This window comes from Notothenia coriiceps, unplaced genomic scaffold (assembly GCF_000735185.1).
Source record: "Notothenia coriiceps isolate Sejong01 unplaced genomic scaffold, NC01 NC01_scaffold00000339, whole genome shotgun sequence".
In the NCBI taxonomy this organism is placed as follows: Eukaryota; Metazoa; Chordata; class Actinopteri; order Perciformes; family Nototheniidae; genus Notothenia; species Notothenia coriiceps.
In genome coordinates this window covers 3,530,453-3,542,353 of record NW_011333040.1, presented here as the reverse complement: position 1 = coordinate 3,542,353, position 11,901 = coordinate 3,530,453, and the positions used below count along the sequence as shown (strand labels likewise).

General features: G+C 40.6%; 1 long non-coding RNA gene across 1 annotated transcript; it reads left to right on the top strand.

Annotated features, from left to right (window-relative positions):
* Nucleotides 1-1,703: 1,703 nt before the first annotated feature.
* On the top strand, nucleotides 1,704-4,552 carry LOC104942834 (uncharacterized). The gene is made up of 3 exons (XR_798053.1): nucleotides 1,704-2,956; nucleotides 3,572-3,652; nucleotides 4,239-4,552. It is a non-coding gene; the product is annotated as an uncharacterized lncRNA (long non-coding RNA).
* Nucleotides 4,553-11,901: the final 7,349 nt, after the last annotated feature.

The following is an 11,901-nucleotide window of genomic DNA, read 5'->3' as shown; positions in this document are numbered from 1 at the left end:
GTCTAACAAAGTCCCCCCCGAAAGTTCAAGGTCCCCCCCGAAGTCTACAAGAGTCCCCCCTAGTGAGCGAGTGCAGTCGGCCGGCCTCCCGAGCCGATCTGTATCACACTAAATGCGCTATTGCCACACACACACAGAGCCGAGCTTGAATGACACAAGCACACGTGTATTTCCATGCAACTCTCTGATTGGTCTGGTGACTTGCCTCTGTTGCATTCACTGAACACGGAAATTGCAGTCCTGCCGTCCTCTCTTGTGTCATGATGAGGTTCACGTAAAGCACGGTTAATGTATTATATTATTGAGGTGTCTCAAATATACGTCAATCAAGTGGCACCTGCTAACGGGGTGGTGGATGATAGGTTTACATCTAAAAACGTATTTTTCAAACATTATTATTTTAATTTGATTTTTCTTTCTTTTGTTACTTTTTTTTTTAATGGTCCACGATCTACCCGCACCACACTCGCGATCGACCGGTCGATCGCGGTCGACTGGTTGGAGACCACTGCTTTACACGGATCAGTCGTCCTGGTCCCTTTGCAGAAAAACAGCCCCAAAGCATGATGTTTCCACCCCCATGTTTCACAGTAGGTATGGTGTTCTTTGGATGCAACTCAGCATTCTTTCTCCTCCAAACACGTCTAGTTGAGTTTTTACCAAAAAGTTATATTTTGGTTTCATCTGACCATATGACATTCTCCCAATCCTCTTCTGGATCATCTAAATACTCACTAGCAAACTTCAGACGGGCCTGGACATGTACTGGCTTAAGCAGGGGGACACGTCTGGCACTGCAGGATTTGAGTCCCTGGCGGCGTAGTGTGCTAGTGATGGTAGCCTTTGTTACTTTGGTCCCAGCTCTCTGCAGGTCATTGAATAGGTCCCCCCGTGTGGTTCTGGGATTTTTGCTCACCGTTCTTGTGATCATTTTGACCACACAGGGTGAGATCTTGCGTGGAACCCCAGATCGAGGGAGATTATCAGTGGTCTTGTATGTCTTCCATTTTCTAATAATTGCTCCCACAGTTGATTTATTCACACCAAGCTGCTTACCTATTGCAGATTCAGTCTTCCCAGCCTGGAGCAGTTCTACAATTTTGTTTCTGGTATCCTTTGACAGCTCTTTGGTCTTGGCCATAGTGGAGTTGTGGAGTGTGACTGTTTGAGGTTGTGGACAGGTGTCTTTTACTGATAACGAGTTCAAACAGGTTCCATTAATACAGTTAACAAGTGGAGGACAGAGGAGGCTCTTAAAGAAGAAGTTACAGGTCTGTGAGAGCCAGAAATCTTGTTTGTTTGTAGGTGACCAAATACTTATTTTACCGAGGAATTTACCAATTAATTCATTAAAAATCCTACAATGTGATTTCCTGGATTCTTTCCCCCCATTCTGTCTCTCATAGTTGAAGTGTGCCTAGGATGAAAATTAAAGGCATCATCTTTTTAAGTGGGATAACTTGCACAATTGGTGGCTGACTAAATACTTTTTTGCCCCACTGTAGGTATGGCCCTACAATATATTATTCAAATATAGCATGATAGGTCCACTTTAAAGAGAACTGTTAGAAATGTTGCCCCCAGCTGGAAAAGCCATGTTACTACAACACAAAGAAAGCAGGCTGTAAAGCGCACCTGGGTCACCATGTGTCAGGTTTTTGTTTACATCTTAACCTTATGTAAATGCTATTTAAAACCAAAAAAACATTTCAGTAAAATATATTGGCTGAATTTTAAGAATTGCATAGTTTTTTTTAGGGTTAAATATCTTCAAACATAAAGAGCCATAACGTTTGGTAGGGCCACAGACATATGATGTTCAGCAGATCCAAATATTTAGAAAAACACAAGCGGATGTCAATATTCCCTGCTAAAAATCCAGTGCTGGATTCATGTGCCAAATGTCAAGAGTTCTAACAATCATAATCTTAAGAGTTATGGCTTGAAATCCTGGGTTGCAATTTCTTCCTTTTTTATAAGATCTAAAAATATAGACCTGTGGAATGTGTTAGGAAGGTTTCTATACATAACCAAAAAAGCCACACATATTTTGACACGGAAGGACCCACCTGTCTTTGGGCTCCTCTTTACACCATGCTCATAATTATCCCACAAAAGATCCCACAAATATTAGAAATCACATTTCTTGGTGAGGACATGTTTTATACAGGAGGCCCTCTAGATATTTGATACGTGTATTGTCTGTGAGTATTGTCTCTGTTTACTGCATGAACTGTGACGGTGCCCTCTTGTGGCATGTGTTAATTTTGTATTCACTTTTATTTAGTGACGCAAGTGGCTTGTTCAGTATTTCCTGTTGGGTTTAATTTACTTTTACCTTCATACTAACCCTTTACAGATTGAATACAACTTTGGACTCTCACACCTATGACTTCCATTCTCAACTGTAAATATTTCTGTTTTTGTGGTACAGTCGTTGGAGTTTCTTTTTTTCGTACAAATATCTTGGCTCCTAATTTGTTCTGATATATTTGTGATTTGAAATCGACCCTCCTCTCTGATGTTTTCTGTCAATGTGTCAAAACGTGTAAAACTTTGTCTTGGGATTGTAATGTTATATGTTGTGATAGTTTTGCTGATGAGTGGAAGCTGCCCTTTGAGGTTAACTATTTATCTTACCTCCATGAGCAGTAACATCATCTTCTTATGTACGAACTCCATATTCTCCCAAATGCTAAACAGTTTGCTCTGTAGAGGTTAACCACACATTGGGCGGCTTCCACTTGTTATCGTGTAAGTGTGCATGCTCTGCATATTGTTCCCAGGGTGGATCGGAGGAAATGCGTGGATCTTGTTGATCTTCCCTGTTAATAATCTTATAAACTCAATTTAATCTTAACCCGTTTATGGATTGCCCTAACAGCAGAGGAGCCAGTGGTAGAAGCCCCCCCAGAGGAGGCAGTAGAACCCCCTGCTGCTCCTGTAGTTGAGGAGGGTAAGAGATGAGATGAGAGGAAACTCAGGACAAAAGATACTGTGATTTTATTTATTCATTCAATCTTGAATAATAGATACATTCTTAGTCCACGAACAATTTTCTCAACCTATCGATGAGTTAACTAAGGAGTTTCTCCATGAAGCAAAAGCAACACTTTAAATATTTTGCCTACCAGAGAACTTTCTCATAAGTTTCTTGGAAATAAGTTATTAAACATAAAAACGTTCTAATCAACTAAAGGAAAAAAGGGGCAGCCCTTTGTGTTGTTGGTATACAACAACCAGCAGCAATAGTGAACTGCTGTCAATAAATTGCAGTCTGTAAAGGACAAGAGTGACCGTTTGATGAGCCATGAGGCCCCGCCAAGCTGCTTCACAGAGCACTGTACACTTTAAAGTTTATTGATATTAATCGTGCCGTTCTACACTGCAAATCCTTGAGTCCCTAGCAATGCACCCAGACAGAGATTCTTTCTTTATTGTTAGATATACAGGTGCTATATACACCTCTGTTTACAATCTGACCTGAGTCTGAGTAGTAGATTCACGACGGCTCAATTCAACATGTGTTCAAATCAGAGTTCATTATGTAACTGTGCCACTTTACTACCAGAACCACCAGCAGCAGAGCCAGTGGTAGAAGCCCCCCCAGAGGAGGCAGCAGAGCCCCCTGCTGCACCTGTAGTGGAGGAGGGTAAGAGAAGAAAGATATGTTTTCATACATGAGGAGAAAACATACTCTGATCTAATTCATTTATCCATTCTATTTGTAATAATAGCACAGTGCTTGTTTAAAACATGCTAGTATTGCTAATTGAAGCTTTTTCGAGCACCGCTTATACAAACAACTTAAAAGACACTGCTCCTCCTTTAACATAAATGTGAGTGCATTTTGCTGGAAGGACATCTTGTTCTCTGTTCGCTATGAAGGACTTTTACTGTCCAGATAAATCGTTTCAAAACTTGAAGAAAAGTACTTATTTTTCCACTGCTAATTATAACATTGTATGTTTGCCTGGAACTCTTAAATCACTAAAGCTGCTACTTAAAAATGCACCCAAGTTACACACTGTCGGAAACATCGGTGAGATAAACTAACCAAAGTTTATTTCCAAAAATGCTTAGTTGTAGAAGTATTTTGCTAGTGGAATTGTACTTATTGTTAGATGCTTTTTATCAGGTTACACATCATGGAGCTAAACGCTTATTCCTGGTGACAACAAAAATCATAATCAAGTCGTAGCTACCTGCATTATGTAACTGTGCCACTTTACTACCAGAACCATCAGCAGCAGAGCCAGTGGTAGAAACCCCCCCAGAGGAGGCGGCAGAGCCCCCTGCTGCACCTGTAGTGGAGGAGGGTAAGAGAAGAGACAATACTCTGATTTCATTCATCGTATTGGAAAGATAATAAGGTGCCATTTAGTGCTTTTCTATCTGACCTTAGTCTGTGTAGAAGATAACACCCTACAGTTCATCTTAATGAAAATAACCCTACAGAGAAATACAACTATTTTCTTTAGCCTTCCCTTGATCTGGTCTGTTAGTGCATTCACACCTAATAGTCCACTTCTCTGGTGCACACCAGACCACAGTTTGTTACATTGTTTCATTTTTNACTAGAAAGACTACAAATGATGATGTCACAATTGTTTTCCTCCACTAAGAGATAGCTAAGATCAGCGCCATATGGATAGAATCTATCTATATGGTGCTGGTTAACCAGCACCATATAGATAGATTCTATCCATATGGCGCTGATCTTAGCTATCTCTTAGTGGAGGAAAACAATTGTGACATCATCATTTGTAGTCTTTCTAGTTGCGTATTTTTCATAGTCTTATATTTCAACAGTTTTACGACAAACTGTGACTTTTTTGACATGGAAATGATTTTTTAAGATTGATAAACATCATATGTGTAATTCATGGCACAATTCAAACGGGATCGAAAGATACGTTTTCTCTCTTCATTGACTCCAATGCATAATTTTTCCGAAATAAGTACCCATGGACCGGAAGTAGATGGGCGTGACTTTGCCACTCTATTACCAAATAATGAGTATGTGGGAGTTCCCCTCGATTCCATTGGCTCTGACGTTAGAAAGAGATGTCAATCAGCAAAATCGAGCAAGGGGGGCCAGAGATAGGTCAAATCCACCCAAATGACCCCAGAAGTGGATTTTTTTTGCTAAACCTCTCTAAAAAGTTCAAATTTCACTTGTTTTGCATCAATCTTGATACAGGGTACTTATAGTTTGGATTCCTAAAGCTTTTAGTCTACCATCCCATCATTCAAGGGTGGTTTTACCATGGAGACTATAATTTTTTTTTTTTTTACTGTGTTCAATCTGTATTTACTTTAAAATAAAAACATCTATATTGATTCTGACACTTCTACATCCAACTCACAGATGTGACCTTGCTTTGAGAAAAAAGATTATTGATTTACCACTTTTAGAAGGGAAGATATGGTCATTTGTTCTGGGTATGTCATTTTTGAGCCTGAGACCTGAAAAACAGGCTCAGGGCTTAACAGGATAAGGCAGTACTGTACTACCAATCTACACAGTATTTCAAGTATCAATGCTAATATGCTTTTACAAGTATTTGTTAGTGATGAAAACCTGATAAAATAGAAACCATAATTGTCAGGGAATAATTTGCCCTGCATGTCCTCCTTCACTCTCTGACGCAAATTCCCAGCCTTGGACAGTCGCTATCTCCCATAAGGAGGGGCTGCCCTAGTATTTTGTTGTTGTTACCAGTTTGTGACCGGGCAACTCTCGGTCAGAGATAGTTATTGTTGTGGGACACCTGGAACACATCCTTCTCGGGGTGTGCTGTAGATGACCCCGAGCCATAAGTGACAACAATGTGATTCAGTGTCCTCAACTGTTTAGTCTATCTATTGAAGAATGTTGATTACCCTCAGCAAACCTCCAACCAGAGGAAGGTTTTTTCAGAATTGATTTGGCATCTCTACCTGGGGTCAACTCGTGGCTCATGACATGTCCTGTGAATTATCCCGCCGTAACTCCAAATAAACCGTCAGTGTTTGCCATCAAAGCTCCAGCTCCCCTCTTGTCTCTCTGAGTCCTGTTTCCAATTGCTTCAGAAGTTTTCCCCACAATAATAATATAATAAGATAAATATACATAAACATAAACTCCATTCTACATCACAAGTATTTTTACTTTTGATACTTGAACTACATCTAATACCTAATACCTTATAATATTCTGAAATGGAATCATGGAAAAAAATCAGGACGTTTTACTCGTAGTGGAGTCTTTAAACTCCATTGTATTTTTTGCTTAAGTAAAGGATCTGAATACTTCTTCGAACACTGTCCTCCATGCAGTATCATTCTCAGTAAAGCTCCCAACCAGGGGTACAGGGACCCTAAGGATACTTGAGGGGATTGTAGGGGGTACGAAGAGAGATTAGGGATTGCAATATTATTTCCACACAACAAACTTTTTTAATCAATGTTCATAATCCTGGTGTCCTGCCCCCAGAACTACTGTACCAAAGCTTAAGAAAGACAAGCAAGCTCAAGTGTCTCAATAAAAGGTGTCCAAACTGCTAGAAGTGAGTCTTAATATTATTATTTCACTCACAACAAATGTGAAGTTTAAATGCATTTGTAGTAAGGGTAAGTTATACAAGTGGTTTTCATGAAGCAGCTGGGTTTAATACAATTACAAAGGGTTTAATACAAGAAAAATGTAGGCGAATCATCACAGTGAGGGGGTTCTTATAGAATGGAGACCATGCTCAAGGGGGACACGAGACAAAAAAGGTTGGGAACCACTGCTGTAACCCATAGTTACCGCTAGAGGTCGCACACCACCCACAGGCAGTAGGGTCTTTATTTAGGTCAATATCACTCAATCATCAGGTCCGGCTCGGTCTGCATCCACAGGTGGCTCTGCCACCATGGCATTGTGTTTTTGAAATAAAATGAATCACTGCCCTGGATGAGATACATTTAATGATAAGATAAGATTGACTTTATTGATACCAAATTGGAAGCTTTTTTTCCGTTACAGCAGCAAACCAAGGGATTGAACATGAGGTGTAAAGATAAACACAAAATAGAAACATGTCAAAATAGATAATGAAACAGAAATAGCCTACAAATATATTCATATTGTAGACAGTAAAAGATAAAATCTGTCAAAAAAACACAATGAAGGGCCAAATTGCAACTAACAAAATGTAAAAGTATAGGATATTATTACACTAAGTGTGCCAGGAATAGCATATTCAATTAAATATACATCACATTTAGAAAAATAGACTGTCACAATTTGTTTTAGTGTTTGTCGAAAAGTATTTCTATAACATTTTCTGTGGACGTTTCTGCTATTCTCTTTCTTTTAAGCATTTTAAGCACTTTGCATGATGTCCCAATCCTTTTTGTAATTTCAAATGTATTGGACTGTAAGAAACATATTATATTTTCCTAGTCAAGCCTACTTTACGTGGATACAATTATGTCATCATTCATATTATGTGTGGCAGTGTGTGCGCGCGGTGCTCCGTCAGAAGAGTTCCCGCTGCAGCGCCACAACACCCTCCCTCTCCCAGGAACAACACAGAGGAACAGGAGGATGCTTCATGAGCGGATCTCACAGCTCAAATATCTTCAGGGTCGATAGACACGGGACCGAGGAGGGTTAAAAAGAGCGACATGTTGCCTGAACACCACACCGAGGAGCGGAAGAGGACGAATCTCCGGTGAAGCTCCAAACACTCGGCGTTCCGCGGGAGGGGGGACACGGGGACCAGGAGCACAAAGTGTGGGGGAAATGTTCAAAGTTCCGCCGTGTGAACGCCCGCAAAGCGTCGTCCCGTAACACCTGCAGAACATTGGCATGAATTGAATGAAGCATGCATGTCGTTTGGGATATATCTGTGATTCTGCAAACATTCATCATCTGCACGTCATCAGGTAGGTGCCGAGATGGAGCTATGAGTATCAAAACAACTGAAAAAAAAGAAGAGAATATCAGATAGTTAAATTGTGTATGAACACAAAATGAATTAAAAGTAACATTGTCATTTTAAAGGTAGGCCTAACTTATTATGTAAAATCCACTTGTTCATGTCTCTTCTACATCAACATGTGTCCCCTCTGTGTAAAGAGATTCTGAAAGTTTCAGGAACAAAGATTCTCTCTCTTTTTGTCCTGATCCATTTATATAAAAACCTGTCGGAAAATGAGCTGATCAGATTTTGGCCACTTGATGATGTCATAATGTTTTTGGGCCAATCAGCAACCAAGGTAACCCCCCTCCCCCCACTTTATCACCTGATCCATCTTCCTAGAGCACCATTGGTTTCTTTTTAACCAATTATCTCTCAGAGGGGCGTGGGGAGGGGCTCCTTATTTTCATCTAAAGTGACAGACAGAGAATCAGCACTTTGGAAACAGGGCTGAAACAGAGGGGATTATGGGATGCTGCAATGACCTGTTTGGTGTTTCAGCCAATCAGAGACAGGTTTTGTATATATCTGAGACCAATAATATATTGATGAAAAACAGTATAATAGGGGACCTTTAATGTAAATGTTACTGTGATATATTGATTCAGATATTTAGAATTTGGTTTGCTGAATTTAGCTTACTGTACAACCATCTTAAATACCAACACAGAATCAGAGAATCAGAATCCCTTTATTCGTCCCACAGAGGGGAAATGTACAATAACAGCAAAGAGCCAAACACAGCTTAATATGTTAATATATCACTCAAGAAGAATGCATTAAAAAAAAGAAAGATACAAATCTAGAAATTACACAATTTACAAGATACACATCCAGTTTAGTGATATAGCAGCCAGGTGAAAGTATAAAACTGGTAGTATACATTTCACAGCAATTGCCAATAATGTAATTTGTTACACAAAGTGGGTGGCTTACAGTATTAACATTAGTGTCAACAGGCTGTTTGCACTTACGGCCCGTCTACACTACAGGCATCAAAAAATCTTGATGCTGGGCGTGTCTGAAGCTTGGCGATTTTTTGCGAGCAACGCGACCAACAACCATATGTACATCCGGATGCCATTAGACGGCGCTACAATCAAACGCGCCGGGGTAGAGGTGCACGTCACGACGTATTGCCGACCAGAAAGTCAAATTTGAGGAGCTTGCCCCGCGAGCGAGAGAAAAGTAATCCGCGTATTGTGGGCTCATGAAAGGGTGTTCCAAGTACTCTCTGAATCAAAGTACGTCTTGCAGAAATCAAGAACTACTCTGATTTCAATGTCTAGCGACAAGGTCGGCCCATATTTAGGCGACCCCCACCTACATCGTTTTACTTCGGCGACCTGCAGTGAGAAGGAAGAAGGACGAAACCAAATAGACCGTCCGGCGTTTGTTGAATGCGCATATGACGCGGTTTTAGGGCAGGACTTCAGGCGGGCCAACAACCCTAACGAAGCTCCACTTCTGACGACCCTGAGGGTCGTCGAAGATGATTCGCGAAGGCTCATTTTAGCGGGTCTTGCGGCTGTGGAAGGAGTAACGGTAGCGAAGGCGCTACAGAAATAACACACGCGTATCAATCAGAGAGACGCAAAGACGCGACCCATTACGATTAGATTATTACGATTATTGTTACCACCGAAGTGTGTGAAAAACTCAAATGCCCCGCACCAACGTTACGGGCGGGTCCGTTAGTCTTTATATCGATAAAAGAGTGTCCTCTCGGCGCTCACTCTCAGGGACGAGAGATCGTCCTGCCTTTCCCCATTTTCCAAGGAGTACTGGATTAAATCAAGGCCGAGAAAACCACACCTTGCGTCTGTAAGCTTTATATAGCCTGATCTTCAACCTTTTCCATAGGCCACACTTGCGCGAGAACTTAACGGATAATGCCCCACTTGTCCAGTTCCCACGCGCCGCAACCTCCCCATCGCGCTCGCACACGCCGGCGCCAATCACAACTCGCGTCCAGAGACACCTTTTCGCATCTCTCATCTCTCTCTAATATCTATGGTAATGGCATGACGCGAGTATTTCTTCTATTCTTATTCTCATTACGCAAGAACTTGACCAAGTAATTGAATCACAGAATGCAAAGTGTCCTGACAATCGAACCACCACCATCCGACCATCGGATAAAATAATTTCTCGATAGTTTCTTTCTGAACACAATACAGAGAGGTATTACGTTATGATTAACCCCCACGTTCACTCAGAGCGTCTCCGTTTTGACACCGCACGAATGTGACATCCACCCGGTGTCCAGACGCACTAGACGACATCCTCCAGCCAAGAGCCAGATGCGCTCATTGCATTCGCGGCTCATTTAATGCTCATTCACAACACAATATGATCATAACTCTCGACATGCTAGCTCATCATCTATACAATAGCCTACAATGAAACATCCATCCTGTCATTGCTTCAAACCACGTATTAATAATGCGAGTAATATAATTTTCATTATACATTATATATAATAAAAAATCATTGCTGGGGTAGAGACGTAGTGATTGAATCATAAAACAAACATTACGTACAATACATTGTATTTCGCAGACACCGAGAAAAAGCACTACATTGATGCGTGTAAAGAGGAGGCACCCTTATTATTTTCGGATAAGCCTAAGACTAAGACTATTTTGTTTGTGTAACCGCCAACGTACCCACGCGCAATGGTGGCGATTCGATTTCCACCGATTAAAACTACTGCAAATATAAATAAGTCAATGAGGTGGGACAATCGTGTGGCGGAAAAATTTCTGTGAATTTTCTAAACTGTAAGTGTTCAAAATAAATGACTGTATTAAAATATAACATCTTGTTTGCATTTTACTAAAATTCCAACACAACCTATGTCTGGAATAATAAGATTGTTTTGTTCAATTTTTTTTTGTAACTGACACTCTGCCTTGTCCTTCACCATTTTACGTTTGAGGTAAAACCCAAAATCCTGAGTAAGGACGTGGTGAGCTCACGGTCGTCATGAAGAATACCGACAGTTCATATTAGCCTCAGGTTAATTAGGTGTAGATTTTAATCTTTCATAAATTACCATTAGGAAATAATTAATATGATAAACCATCAGTAATCAATATAAACTATCCAATATGACAGACTTAAACGAAAACCAAAGTAAATCCGAATAAAGTAAGAAGAAGAAATTTATATAACAAAAAAAATTCTACGTCATCCACTTGTGGATTAAACAAGTTGGTTACAATACGAGTTAAACGTAACGTAAACTATATATGTCATCGATTAGGTTTAGATTGTATTTTATTAGTCTAATGTACTAATTACGTCCAATGACTAATCTAGAAAATTGTCAATAATTAACATTGCCTTATGTAAAAGTTTCATTCGAGGGTTGGCTTGAGGGTTTAAGTCAGTTAAAGTTTCCAATACATAAGGTCACACTGTACACGATGACATTACCGGCAAGTTGATGTCCGTAGCTTTTTTACGAAAGTTGCGAAGCGGGTAAGTGAACTTACCCCACTGCATCTTCTAAAAAATAGAGCGGGCTTGACGTAACACCCCTCATTACCGTACCGAAACGTTCGTAGTGCTCGTCGTAGATTATTTTAGCCGTAGTTTTCAACTTGTTACAGTTGAAAACTCCGAGCTACGAACCGTAGTCGGTTAGTTTAGGGCAAATACGCTTAGGGTGGTCACGTTCGCGTCGGTTAGTTTGGCGCACGTTCGACCCTCTCGGTCTGGCGTCAATTAAAGGAGTATAAGGTTTGCTCTATAATGCCATCGTTTAGTGGGCCAAGAAATGCTGGTCATGATAATGCGCCCTATGTTTGGCCTCCTTGGTCCCGTACCTCCCTCCACCGTCTCTGTCACCCACTTTGCCATCTAAAAAGCGGACAAACCTCTCAAATATAGGTCAAATGAAGCAAATTGTAACGATAACGAAACATACAGCCCCCCGCCCTCT